Below are 14,142 nucleotides of genomic sequence, written 5' to 3'. Positions count from 1 at the left end.
TACCCCATTTACAGAATTAACCCATCGAAGTTGATCAGCGCAAGTCCCAGTACGGTGTGTTCTTCTTTCTATTTAATAATAACCACTGAAGTCAACATATGTGCACAGAGTATGTACTCTACATACATACAATGCCACCTTTTGTCCACATAAAAAAGAGGAGTGGACCAACATTACACAGGCCACCATGAAACCCATCTTCAACTCTATGCAAAGGAGATGTGTTGCACTGCGTGAGGCAAATGGTGGTCAGAGTGGCCTTTAATTGTGGGCAGACTAAGGCACACCTGCGAAATTATCATGCTGTTTAATCAGCATCTTGTGAGGTGGCATGGATTAATTTGGCAAATAAGAAATGCTCACTAACACAGATTTAGACAGATGTGTGAACAATATTTGAGAGGACAAGGTATTTTGTGTATATAGTAAAAGCTTTAGATCTTTGAGTTCAACTCATGAAACATGGGATCAAAGTGTTGCATTTGTATTTTTTGTTTGTTTGGTATATTACAATGTAACAAGTTAATTTAAAAAACTTTTCGCATATTTGGTGTATGCAGTTTATGAGAGAAAGGTGCGTGAGTGTATGCCTTTAAAAGGCGATGCCTGATGTCAAGTGAAGCGTGACGTCAGCAAGTGCAATTGGTGTTTTTATTTTGGATTTAATTTTATTTAATTATTTGTCTTGTCCAGCTACTCAGGCAAATCATATTGTTGATGCATTTTGGCTGTACAGATTTACTTGCCTTATTTATATTTGACTTTATTAAATGGATTTATATAATGTTTGGCTCAGTTGGATCAGAGCATGAGAGGATAAAAAGAGAAAAAAGGGAAGACTGAGGGGGAAATTGCAGGGGCAAGATGGGTATTAGACTGAGAGACAACAACAGTAACAATAACAGAACAGCATCAGCAAATACGATATGTACAAATACGATACGAAAAGTAATACCAAAGAAGCAGTTAGTGTAGTAAATATTAATAACACAGAAATGACAATGAACATTATTGCACTACAAATGGTGCAATAAAAATACCAATAGAAATGATACTACCAAATAGTATTTTACCAAATAGTAGTCCGGGCGTTTATTTCACAAAATCATTTTTGGAGACAGGCTTTTAAAAGAAGCAGGCGGTTATTTGCACAAGGCTTTTATTTATTTTTGCACCAGCCTGCACCCGGCCATTATTTTGTTACAATGGTTACTGTCCAGTATTTTTTTTTCGTATAAAAAACTTTAAATGTAAAAGCTATTGTAAACATATAAACAAAAAAACAAGACTATCAAAAGACAAGAGATCAACAAGGCCTCAACATGGCAGTAGTGCAACAATTGTCAAATAGAATACCAATACTGAAAATAAATAAAGTTTTTAAATAAAGCAGCCTACCGGGAAAAATAAAATTATGGTACCAAGTACTCAAGTATAAAACCCACCATCAAAACAGAACAATAATAGTGTCACTTAAATAAATTAATAGCTACAGTATTCCAAGTTTTGAATAAAGCAGCATACAGGAAAAATAAAATTACGGTACCAAGCACTCTATTAAACCAGCAAAACAATAATACTGCAGCAAATGCAACCCCAAATGTAACTCAAACCCACTCATCATCCTCCTCCTCTTCAATCACAAGTTCATTGAGGAACTACTGTTCCTCATCACTCGCCTCCTCTTCCGGAACCACAGCAGCATTCTGCTGTCCAGCCCTCAAAAGCATCTATCTGGCTGCGTGACATGGCTGTCCCTCCTTGAGGCAGTAAATGAGCTGGTCCTCACTCCCATCAGCTGCCACCATCAGCCCACACACCTTGTAGGATACCAGAAAGCAACAATCAGCTATAGCTACTGTTTGCAACACACGCACACACACACACACACATACACACAGCCAGCCAGCATACCTTGAATGGCTGTGAACTAGCTTGAACTTTAAGTCAAACTTTCTGTTCTTCTTTCCCCTTAAAGTATTCCCGTCCATCAGTAGTGGTGTACCGCTATACATGAGCTATTATTAGGAAGAGGTGTTTAATTCACAAAATGGGTTCAGACCTCGGGCGGTTATTAGGACATGGGCGGTTATTTGCCCAAGGCCGTTTACTTGGTGATATACGGTATTTTGAATGAATAATAACAATAATCATCTCTATAATCAAAAATACAACTGTGTCAAATGCAACAATACATATACGTAATGATAACTTGAATAACAAAAGAAAGCAGATGAATGAAGGGGAAGAAAGAGAAGCAAACTATATTAACCTTGTAGATTGTTATAGTAACAATAGGTTAAGGTTTGTCAGTGTGCCGTGTTTTACCCAGATTCCCCTAGAGGAAAAGCGTTAATATACGTTTGATGAAACTTGATTATATGCATGACTGTATGGATGCATATGTGCTTGTATGTGTACAGTATGTGTATGGATGTTTGTACAGTAAATGTGCGTGTGGATGTATGTACCGTGAGTGTGTATGTATGTGGGAGCGTAGGTTCATGCGTATGTATATATTAATAATTAATATACGTATGTGAGTATGTATGTGAATTTGTATGTACAATATATTTGTCTCCCAGTGTGTGTGGGAGCTAATGAATGGCCCCGCCCACTCTGAGAACCCAACTTAAAACAGCAAATGCGGTGCCCAGGAAACAGGGGACCACCGACCCCACACTGCCAGGCCGGTCAGCGACAGGAACCCCACTGTGCCGCCCGACAGGACCACTGGAAGGCCATAAACAGCAGAGGACACGGCTTGGGAAAAGCAGGGGACAGCCAGCCCCCACGTCAGCAAGAGCCCACACCCCATGCCTGCAGCGACCCCAATGATGGAGACGGAACATCCAGCAACTGCCCTGGTGGATTCACCCTCTGAGGGAAGAGGGGGGAAAAAAAGGAAGTCACAGACACGCTGACACACAAGGTCACCACTCCAGCAGCAGGCCGACTTGCAGCACTGAAGAATATTCTGCAGCGCACCGAGCTGCCATGATAGCTGTGCGTACTAGACCCAGTAGGCCCCAACCAAGATGGGCATCTGGAAGGAGTGGACGGTAGGACCCATGGACCCCAGTAGCAGTAGCCTGAGGTGCCAACCCTTGCCGGACAAGCAGTAGCCTGAGGTGCCAACCCTTGCCGGACAAGCAGGCCCCAAGAGCACCCAAAACATATATATATACATATATATATATATATATAAAATCTCCTGATGATTGAGGGAACCCCTCATGAAACAGATCTGTAGAGATGAAGTAGTCTTGTGATTTTTTTCCCACACCTACATATATATACATATATATATATATATATATATATATATATATCCTTATATACACACACACACACACACACACACACACACACACACAAGGGTTTACGGCAAGATCATGCTGTGACCGCCCTTGACTTTTTACTTGTTAATGGACTACGGCTGCAACGGTAAACGATATAATGATGAACTGCGGTAAAATTCCGGACGGTTAGTAATACTAATAACAATTCTTTAATTATTTAAAAACTATAATTTATTAACGCTCATTTGAAATTTATGGCTGTAGCACGTTTAAAAAAAAGCTGCCGCAAGTGGCAAAAAAGACTGACAAAGTTGAGGAATGCTCATCAAACACTTATTTGGAAAATCCAAAAGGTGAACAGGCTAATTTGGAACAGGTGGGTGCCATGATTGGGTATAAAAGCAGCTTCCATGAAAGGTTCCGTCATTCACAAACAAGCAAGGGGGGAGGGTCACTACTTTTTGAACAAATGCGTGAGCAAATTGTCAAAAAGTTTAAGAACAACATTTCTCAATGAGCTATTGCAAGGAATTTAGAGATTTCACAATCTAAGGTAATAGCATCAACGTTTCAGAGAATCTGGAGAAATCACTGCATGTAAGCGGCAAGGCCGTAAACCAACATTGAAGGCCCGTGACCTTGGATCCCTCAGTCGGTACTGCATCAAAAACGGACACCAGTGTGTAAAGGATATCTCCACAGGGTCTCAGCATCACTTCAGAAAACCACTGTCAGGAACTACAGTTCGTCGCTGCATCTGTAAGTGCAAGTTAAAACTGTACTATGCAAAGCGAAAGCCATTTAACAACAACACCTTGAAACACGGCCGGCTTCGCTGGGCCCGAGTTTATCTCAGATGGACTGATGCAAAGTGTAAAAGTGTTCTGTGGTCTGACGAGTCTACATTTCAAATTGTTTGTGGAAACTGTGGACGTTGTGAACAGAGAGGAACAAAACCTTCCGGATTGTTCTAGGCGCAAAGTTCATAAGCTGATTGTGACAGTCGCTTGCTGTCGTGCGGGTTCCATGGACCATCAAGGAAGGACATATTGCACTTGAGCAGGTTTGACTTGCTTTATTTTTTCAAATCACAAGCTTTGTCTTTTGGTCAGATCGCTTTTCAGCTGCTCCTCTCCTGCTCGCTCCTCGCTCGCTTTCAGTCGGCCTCGTCGTTGCTGTTTTCGGCTCGCTCTCTGTCGCTCACTCTCTTCCGGTATTGCTGCGGGTTCTCCTACTCCTTCTGCCCCACCCTCCTCCGCTGCCGCCCTTTTATACAGCCAGAGCAGATTTATTAATTGTGTGTAGGTGCGCGATCCATGCACCTGAACTCGATTGCTGCGTCGCTCCCAGCATGCCCCGCCTCTCCGCTCAGCCGCATCCTCCGCCTCTTTTCCGCCCCGCTGCTCGTTCGCCGGCTGCGTCTCTTGGTAAAAGACGCAAGCCCGAACTCCAACCGGCTAAGCCAACTCCCCCTCCCTTTTTTGAAGGGCCGGGAAATGAAAACTGCCTGGCCACCTGTCTTCTCTTCATTTTCTTCTTCCATTTTGTCTTCTTTGACCTTTTCTCTGTCTTCTTCTTCTTCTTTGACCTTGTCTTTGTCTTCTTCTTCGTCGTCCTCTTTGACCTTTTCTTTGTCTTCTTCTTCTTCGTCCTCTTTGACCTTTTCTTTTTCTTCTTCTTCTTTGTCCTTTTCTTCATCCTTTTTGACCTTTTCTTTGTCTTCTTCTTCTTCTCCTTCGTCCTCTTTGACCTTTTCTTTGTCTTCTTCTTCTTCTTCGTCCTCTTTGACTTCTTCTTCTTGGTCCTCTGACTTCTTTTTCGTCCTCTTTGACCTCTTCCTGTTCTTCTTCCTCTTACTCCTCTTCTTCTTCTTCTTCTTCAGCTGCATGGTTCACCGGCTGTGCATCTGTTTCCTCAGCAGGGGGCGCCTCATCTGCACTGTCGTCTCTCTTCTTGTGCTCCTCTGCCACTTCTTTGGGTGGGCACTCGCCGCCTCCCTCCACCTGTTCAGTCAACACCTGCAGGAGCCGCAGCTGTTGGCGGGATCCTCGAGCCGCTGCCGGTTGCTTGCCGCCAGCTCGGTGAACGCGCCGACTAGAGCCCAGAGGAAATCGTCCTCCCTCGCCTTCGATGGTCCATCTGGGTTGGGCGCCAAATGTGACAGACTCTTGCTGTCGTTGTGTGGGTTCCACGGACCATCAAGGAAGGACATCTTGCTGAGCAGGTTTGACTCTTTTATTTTTTTTAAATAAAGCTTTGTCTTTTGTTCGGATCGCTTTTCAGCTGCTCCTCTCCTGCTCGCTCCTCGCTCGCTTTCAGTCGCCCGCGTCGTTACTGTCTTCAGCTCGCTTTCTGTCGCTCTCTCTCTTCCGGTATTGCTGCGGGTTCTCCTATTCCTTCTGCCCCACCGTCCTCCGCTGCCGCCCTTTTATACAGCCAGAGGAGATTTATTAATTGTGTGTTGGTGCCCGATCCACGCACCTGAACTCGACTGCTGCGTCGCTCCCGGCACGCCCAGCCTCTCCGCTCGGCCGCATCCTCCGCCTCTTTGCCGCAATCTTGGGCCGGGCTCCAGTATGCCCCGCCCCGGTGCTCGTTTGCCGGCTGCGCCTCTCCACACTGTTCTATGATCAGCTCATGAATTTATGGAACATTAACACTGCTTCTACAGTCGGAAAGGCCCTACAACGTTTTTTTTTTAAGGAAACTAAACTGTGCAAACATTCTGCAGAAATAAATGGTACATTTTTACAATTGTTCCATCAGCAGTGTCCTAATTTACGGCTTTCTAGTGTGGTTTTCTCGCTGCATTAAAGTGAAACAACAGGCCCTCCAGCGGGTGGTTAAAACGGCACGGAAAATTACAAGGACGATACTGCCAGAGATGAGTGCCATGTTCACAGCTCGCTGCTTAAAGCAAGTACGCAACAACATGAACGACAGATACCACCCAGCACATGGACTCTTCAACCTGCTAACTTCTGGAAGGAGGTATAGATTGATTCGCGCCAGGACCACCAGAATGTCTCACAGTCTGTATCTGCATGTTTTACCATGAATTGATGAACGTGGACCCCGACTTAAACAAGTTGAAAAACTTATTTGGGTGTTACCATTTAGTGGTCGGTTCCCTCCGGGTACTCCGGCTTCCTCCCACCTCCAAAGACATGCACCTGGGGATAGGTTGATTGGCAACACTAAATTGGCCCTAGTGTGTGAATGTGAGTGTGAATCTTGTCTGTCTATCTGTGTTGGCCCTGCGATGAGGTGGCGACTTGTCCAGGGTGTACCCCGCCTTCCGCCCGATTGTAGCTGAGATAGGCGCCAGCACCCCCCGCGACCCCGAAAGGGAATACGTGGTAGAAAATGGATGGATGGATGGCATTTAGTGGTCAATTGTACGGAATATGTACTGAACTGTGAAATCTACTAACAAAAGTTTCAATCAATCAATCAAAAATCCCCAGGCTGTGAGACTGCTAAATTAACAGCCTGCCCCTTTGCTACCCTGGACCATTTTATTACCTCACTCTTCATCACCTCAATAATTGTGCTCTGGACATTGCATTGCTGCAACATCAACGCAACACCCATCAGATATGTGACTTTTCTCACCCCCACCCCCCTCTATTCGCGATCTTTTTGACAATGCTAAACTGTAAACTATGGTCAACCTGCACATCAATGCAGTTTCTATGCCGCCAGACAAAGCTCAAACAAAATTTTGTTGACATGTATGACTTAAGTGTTAATATGACTATGAAAATAAAGGAATTGGTTGATTGATTGATTGATTGATTGAAACCAGCATCTCTGATGGTATGATGGTGTATTAGTGCTCAAGGCATGTGTACCTTGCACATTTGTGAAGGCACCATTAATGCTGAAAGGTACGCACAGGTTTTGGAGTAACAAATGTTGCCATCCAAGCAACGTTATCATGGACGCCCCTGCTTATTTCAGCAAGAAAATGCCAGGCCACTTGTTACAACAGCATGGCTTCATACAAACCCTGTTTCCATATGAGTTGGGAATTTGTGTTAGATGTAAATATAAACAGAATACAATGATTTGCAAATCATTTTCAACCCATATTCAGTTGAATATGCTCCAAAGACAACATATTTGATGTTCAAACTGATAAACATTTTTTTGTTGTTGCAAGTAATCATTAACTTTAGAATTTGATGCCAGCAACACATGACAAAGAAGTTGGGAAAGGTGGCAATAAATACTGATAAAGTTGAGGAATGCTCACCAAACACTTATTTGGAACATCCCAGAGGTGTGCAGGCTAATTGGAAACACGTGGGTGCCATGATTGGGTAAAAAAACAGCTTCCCAAAAAATGCTCAGTCTTTCACAAGAAAGGATGGGGCAAGATACAAACCTTTGTCCACAACTGCGTGACCAAATAGTCAAACGGTTTAAGAACAACGTTTCTCAAAGTGCAATTGCAAGAAATTTAGGGATTTCAACATCTACGGTCCATAATATCATCAAAAGATTCAGAGAATCCGGAGAAATCACTCCACGTAAGCGGCATGGCCGCAAACCAACATTGAATAACCGTGACCTTCAATCCCTCAAACGACACTGTATCAAAAACCGACATCAATATCTAAAGGATATCACCACACTTCAGAAAACCACTGTCACTAAATACAGTTCGTCGCTACATCTGTAAATGCAAGTTAAAGCTCTACTATTCAAAGCAAAAGCCATTTATCAACAACATCCACAAACACCGCCGAAATCATCTAAGATGGACTGATAGAAAGTGGAAAAGTGTTCCGTGGTCTGACGAGTCCACATTTCAAATTGTTTTTAGAAATATTCGACATTGTGTCATCCGGACCAAAGCGGAAGCGAACTATCCAGACTGTTATCGACGCAAATTTCAAAAGCCTACATCTGTGATGGTATGGGGCTGCATTAGTGCCCAAGGCATGGATAACTTACACATCTGTGAAGGCACCATTAATGCTGAAAGGTACATACCGGTTTTGTAACAACATATGCTGCCATCTAAGCAAGACAACGCCAAGCCGAATTCAGCACGTGTTACAACAGAGTGGCTTGGTAAAAAAAGAGTGCGGATACTTTCCTGGCCCGCCTGCATTCCAGACCTGTCTCCCATCAGAAATGTGTGGCACATTATGAAGCGTAAAATACGAAAGCGGAGACCCTGGACTGTTGAACGACTGAAGCTCTACATAAAACAAGAATGGGAAAGAATTCCACTTTCAAAGCTTCAACAATTAGTTTCCTCAGTTCCCAAGTGTTTATTGAGTGTTGTTAAAAGAAAAGATGATGTACCACAGTGATGAACATGCCCTTTCCCAACTACTTTGGCATGTGTTGCAGCCATGAAATTCTAAGTTAATCTGTGCAAAAAAAAAAGGATTTGCAAATCATTGTATTCCGTTTATATTTACATTTAACACAATTTCCCAAGTCATATGGAAACGGAGTTTGTAGTAAAAGAGTGTGGGTACTAGACTGGCCTGCCTGTAGTCCACACCTGTCTCCCTTTGAAATCGTGTGGCGCATTATGAAGCGTAAAATACCACAACGGAGATCCCCGACTGTTGAACAACTTATACTGTACATCAAGCAAGAATGTGAAAGAATTCCATCTGAAAAGCTTCAAAAATTGGTCTCCTCGTTCCCAAACGTTAACTGAGCGTTGTTAAAACGAAAGTCCATGTAACACAGTGGTAGAAGTGCACCTGTGCCAACTTTTTTGCTACGTGTTGCTGCCATTAAATTCTAAGTTAATGGTTATTTGCAAAAAAAAATGTGTTTCTCAGTTCAAACATTAAATATCTCGTCTTTGCAATATATTCAATTGAATATAAGTTGAAAAGGATTTGCAAATCATTGTAGTCTGTTTTTATTTACGAATTACACAACGTGTCAACTTAACTGTTTTTTAAATTTTTTTTAATGTATTTATGTGTTAGGGCTGCGAATCTTTGGGTGTCCCACGATTCGATTCAATATCGATTCTTGGGGTCTCGATTCGATAATATATCGATTTTTTTCGATTCAAAAACGATAGTTTTCCGATTCAAAACAATTCTGTATTCAATAAGTCATTCAATACATAGGATTTTTTGCAGGATCTACCCCAGTCTGCTGACATGCTAGCAGAGTAGTAGATTTTTTTTTTAAAAAGCTTTTATAATTATAAAGGACAATGTTTTATCAACTGATTGCATTAATGTAAGTTTGTTTTAACTATTAAACGAACCAAAAATATGACCTATTTTATCTTTGTGAAAACATTGGACACTGTGTGTTGTTAAGCTTATGAGATGCGATGCAAGTGTAAGCCACTGTGACACTATTGTTCTTTTTAAACATTTTTATAAATGTCTAATGATAATGTAAATGAGGGATTTTTAATCACTGCTATGCTGAAATTATAACTAATATCGATACTGTTGTTGATAATAGTCATTTTTGTTTCACTACTTTTGGTGTGTTCTGTGTCGTGTTTGTGTCTCCTCTCAATTGCTGTTTTTTGCAGTTCTGAGTGTTGCTGGGTCAGGTTTGGTTTTGGAATTGGATTGCATTGTTATGGTATTGCTGTGTAGTAGTTTGTTGGATTGATTTAAAAAAAAAAAAAATCGATAAAAAAAAAAAGAGAATCGATTCTGAATCGCACAACGTATTCGAATCGATTCATATTCGAATCCATTTTTTCAGACCCCCTTAATATGTATGTATGTGTATATATATATATATATGTATACGTATGTATGTATGTATGCAGGCAGGCAGGGCAGCGCTCCAGCCCTGGAATCCACTGTCCACCGATAACTTAAACAACCTCTTATTGACATGATCACAATTTCATAGGCATCTTATCCTATCACATCCCTTTACATTATTACTTATACACTCAATGGTAAAAATCACTATCCATATGACATACTATATTTGCAGCTCCTGTCTTCATGGGTAATGGCTTGTTAACACAGGCACACTGACGGACAGAAATATATTTATTACACTGTCAATCAAAATTAAGTATTATTATCTTTGTAATGGTAGACTTTAGGAGTTTGATTTCAATAGAAGTTTGTGTCTAATGTTTTGACCAGGCTCCGAGTGTATATTTGCAGCAGGGAGGCAAAGTTATAGAATGATGTTGATTTGCAAACATGAATTTGGTGAGTGAACTAGAGGTTGAGCAAGGGCTAGGCAATATGGCTGACAACTGTATTACGATATAAGTGTTTTGAATAGGTCGATGTTCATAAATATTAATATATTTAATGACCAATCAAAAATAAGGACCAGGAGAAGCATGTGTTAAATGTAATAATCTAACCATTTTTATTGTTACATTACATGATTACATTATTAATTGTATTAACCTTCTTCTGATAATAATCCCCTCAGCTATCAAAACAGAAAGAAAAGGAAATGTCAACCTAACAGTCAGACAACATTCCAAACTCACTTTAAATACTTAATAATAAACTCTTAAAATTAAGGTGAAAAATATGAATATGTAACAAAATAGTGTGAAAATGTAAACATGGAGAAACCTGAGAACTATTTTCTGTGTGTTTGGTGCAAGGAAGCTACTGCTGTGCTCTATTGGTCTAACTATGGTCCGTTTTAAATAAATCCAAAAAACTATCATAGTGTTGAGGCGACTTTTCCTGTTTTATCAACAATTTATTTGCTCTCTGCTGTATACATTTTTAGGTTCTCTTCTCACTCCATGCAACGAATCAGCAGTGAGACAACAAGATGGCGCAACCAAATTTGATAGTTGACGCTGTCACCTGATTGGCTGTTAGTATGTCACTGCCACTGATCAGTGATCATTGCTCGGTTACCAGAGAGCGAGTACCTTTGTTCACGCAACCTGCTTTGCTTAGCAACTTCCGGATTCTTCGGACAAAGAAGAAAAAAGAATTATCAAAGTTTTTTTATCCACCACATTTTTAATTGATATCGATTACGTGTCTATTGTGATATATTGGTATCGTTTTATCTCCCAGCCTTAGGTTGAGCTATGTGAGATCCAGACAGAGTTGAGCTCATATCATGTCGATCCATCCATAGTTAATACATTACACAACTACTTTAGCTCTCTGCTTTCTATAAGCTTTCGTCTTACATGCTTAATGAAAGGAGCAATAGTGGGAATTGGTGCTAGCATCAGGCCTGCGAAGAGATTTGACAGCAGACCTCACAACAAGGATTCAATGTTTTACAGCGCCAATTCAAAGCAAATGTTAGGTTTAGAAGGAGTAGTGTAGCATTTCACATGTGTGACATTTATGCAAATGGAATCTCAGGGAAAGTAAAGATTTCAAGATGGCTCCCACAAAACCGTCTGCAAAAGCTGAATGAGAGAGTGGAGCGAAGAGCACGGAGGTCTCTCAACATTATGATAGTTTCGGTCTTGTATTTTAAAACTTATTCATATCACTAATGTCACCCGAGCTTTACATGTCTGTTTTCAGATGTTTTAAATGAATACATAAAGCTATACTTCAAATTCACTCCTTTAATATAGAGCTGCCATGTTAAAACATTTTCAGAGTAATTTCATTGAAGACAAACCAGCCAATCAAAGTGTATATTTGTCCAGTTCTCTGATTGGTTGTCTTTTTGACACAAATACAGTAGTGTGTTTAAATTTACGCGAGCATGCAGCAGAATTCTAAGCAGGTGTTGAATAAAGCTGAGGGAGCGTGAGAGAGCGCATGGATGATAGTTAACATGAATGTTTTTTATTGTGCACAAAATACTGTTATGTTCGCCTAAATATTTTGATTTTTCGCTTGAATTCAATTAATTTTCTAAATATAATGTTTGTGCTTGCAAAACATATTTTCTCTCCTCAAAATCTGCCTCCGCGACCTTAAAATTAATACACAAATATAACGCCACAGTGTCCCATGAGTTTAGTTTAAAAAACTTGTGAAAGATTCACATTTTTGCAGAAGGTCCTTAAAAACAGCAGATCGCTCCTGTAAGTCTGACAAAATAAATAGACCAAAATCAAATGTCTACTGTTATGGACACTGATTCTCCGTAATATACAAAATAAAACCCCCACACGGCCCTTACCTTTCTGGAAATGTGGCCCCCTAAGCAATTCAGTTGAATATCCCTGGTTTAAGGACTACAGTGACCTAAACAGAATTAACAGTATAAAATGGTTGGATGAAAACTATGCTGCTTATTGTACTGCATAAATGAAGAGACCCACCAAAGTCTCAAATAATGAGTATTTTTTGCAAATAGTCTGCCCTGTAGCAATAAAAGACAGACTGATAATATCAACCATCTGAGATGTAGGACACACATACTCTATGGACTTCAAGCCTCAGCATGTGTCAACTGCAAACAAAAGAGCCTTTTTTGTCACATGATTACCGTGTGAACATATGAGTAAAGGATTCTCTCAGGGTTGATTTTACTGCTGACACAAACGTAACATACTGCTGCATCATGCTTGTGATTATAACTTTGTTTGGGTAAATACAACCTTACCTCACTGGTTTCACCAGTCTATTACAATACACACGCATCCCCTCTTCCTCGCGCCTCCTTAGTCTACCACTCACTTACATGGTCTAATTGTTTTTAGTTGGCCATCAACCAACTGTGAATGGACTTAAGCTGAGGCTTTCCCAAAAAGTAAGGTTGTTTCTTGCTCATTATCCTGGAAGTCCTGAGTACTGTTACAAACATGAGGATAATCAAGTTGCTTATCTGTCCATTGTGATTAGATCATAACAAGCAAAGTGCTATAAAACCGTCCTATTCAACCTTTAGACCTTTTACTGAATGTAAGAGATTATCACTTAACCATTTACTCTGCTGCACTCTCACCCCATTAGGTAAACCTGAATGTTTTACATTCAATGTTTTGATCTTTTGCTTTCAAGGATAACAAGTTCTCACAAGATCTTCCAAAAAATCATCTTGTTAGCAATATATATGGAGGTATGCGTTTTTAGCTCACAATGTATTCCTGACAGTGCAGTTATGTTGAAGATGGAATTGGTACAGATTGTTTTGTGTTTGCTTGTCATGCAAATTGTGCTACAGGTTTCTTGGATAGTAAAACATATTGCACTGTGAAATGTTTTACAGTTGTGTTCAATACTAATTATAATCCCCTCTTTTCAACTTTTTTCTACACTTTCTTATTCTCTATGGGTGCAGAGGTTATGTGGGCACTACACAAGTCTCATCAATGATGATTGAAATCTATTTTGACTGGCGAAATTGCTTTGTGTGTCTGAAGTACTTAAGGGAATACTTTTCTGTAGACTTTGCCCAGCTTTTTATTTTAACACATGTTTTATGGATCCAGATGCTATCAACTAACAACAAACCAGTCTAAAGAAACTACATTGCTTTCTACTGTTTATTAAAGGCAGGTACATACAGTGGAACCCACTGATGTTGGTCACGTTTATGTTGACAACCCATTATTACCAACCAACTCATCAAATCTTGGTCCACCGTGGTCTTTGTATTATTAAATAAGGTCTGCTTGAAGAGGACCTATGTGAAATATGTTTTCTCTTTTCTGACTTATAAATTATTACAATTAGGGGTACATTGAAATGAAAGTTCTTGGCCATAAAACATAATGAGGAAACCAATGCCGAAAACAGAACAACCGGAGTAGTAAACTGGAATTTACCACTGCAAAATACATCCAAAAAATTTTTGAGCATGACAACTTTGTCACTGTAGACACTTATTACTGAAAACAATGAAATGTACTCCATATGTAAAAATGGAGGAAAACCATGTCAACAATCAAATGTATATTTGAAAATCCCTTATC

General features: G+C 40.4%; 1 protein-coding gene across 1 annotated transcript in view; it reads left to right on the top strand.

The window, feature by feature from the left end:
* The window catches only part of dhrs11a (dehydrogenase/reductase 11a), a 69,483-nt gene that overhangs the window by 17,589 nt on the left and 37,752 nt on the right, over positions 1-14,142 (top strand). The gene's annotated exons all lie outside the window — the stretch shown is intronic.

This window comes from Nerophis ophidion, linkage group LG04 (assembly GCF_033978795.1).
Source record: "Nerophis ophidion isolate RoL-2023_Sa linkage group LG04, RoL_Noph_v1.0, whole genome shotgun sequence".
Taxonomy (NCBI): Eukaryota; Metazoa; Chordata; class Actinopteri; order Syngnathiformes; family Syngnathidae; genus Nerophis; species Nerophis ophidion.
The sequence above is the reverse complement of the archived record's forward strand: the minus strand, read 5'-3'. Positions and strand labels throughout refer to the sequence as shown.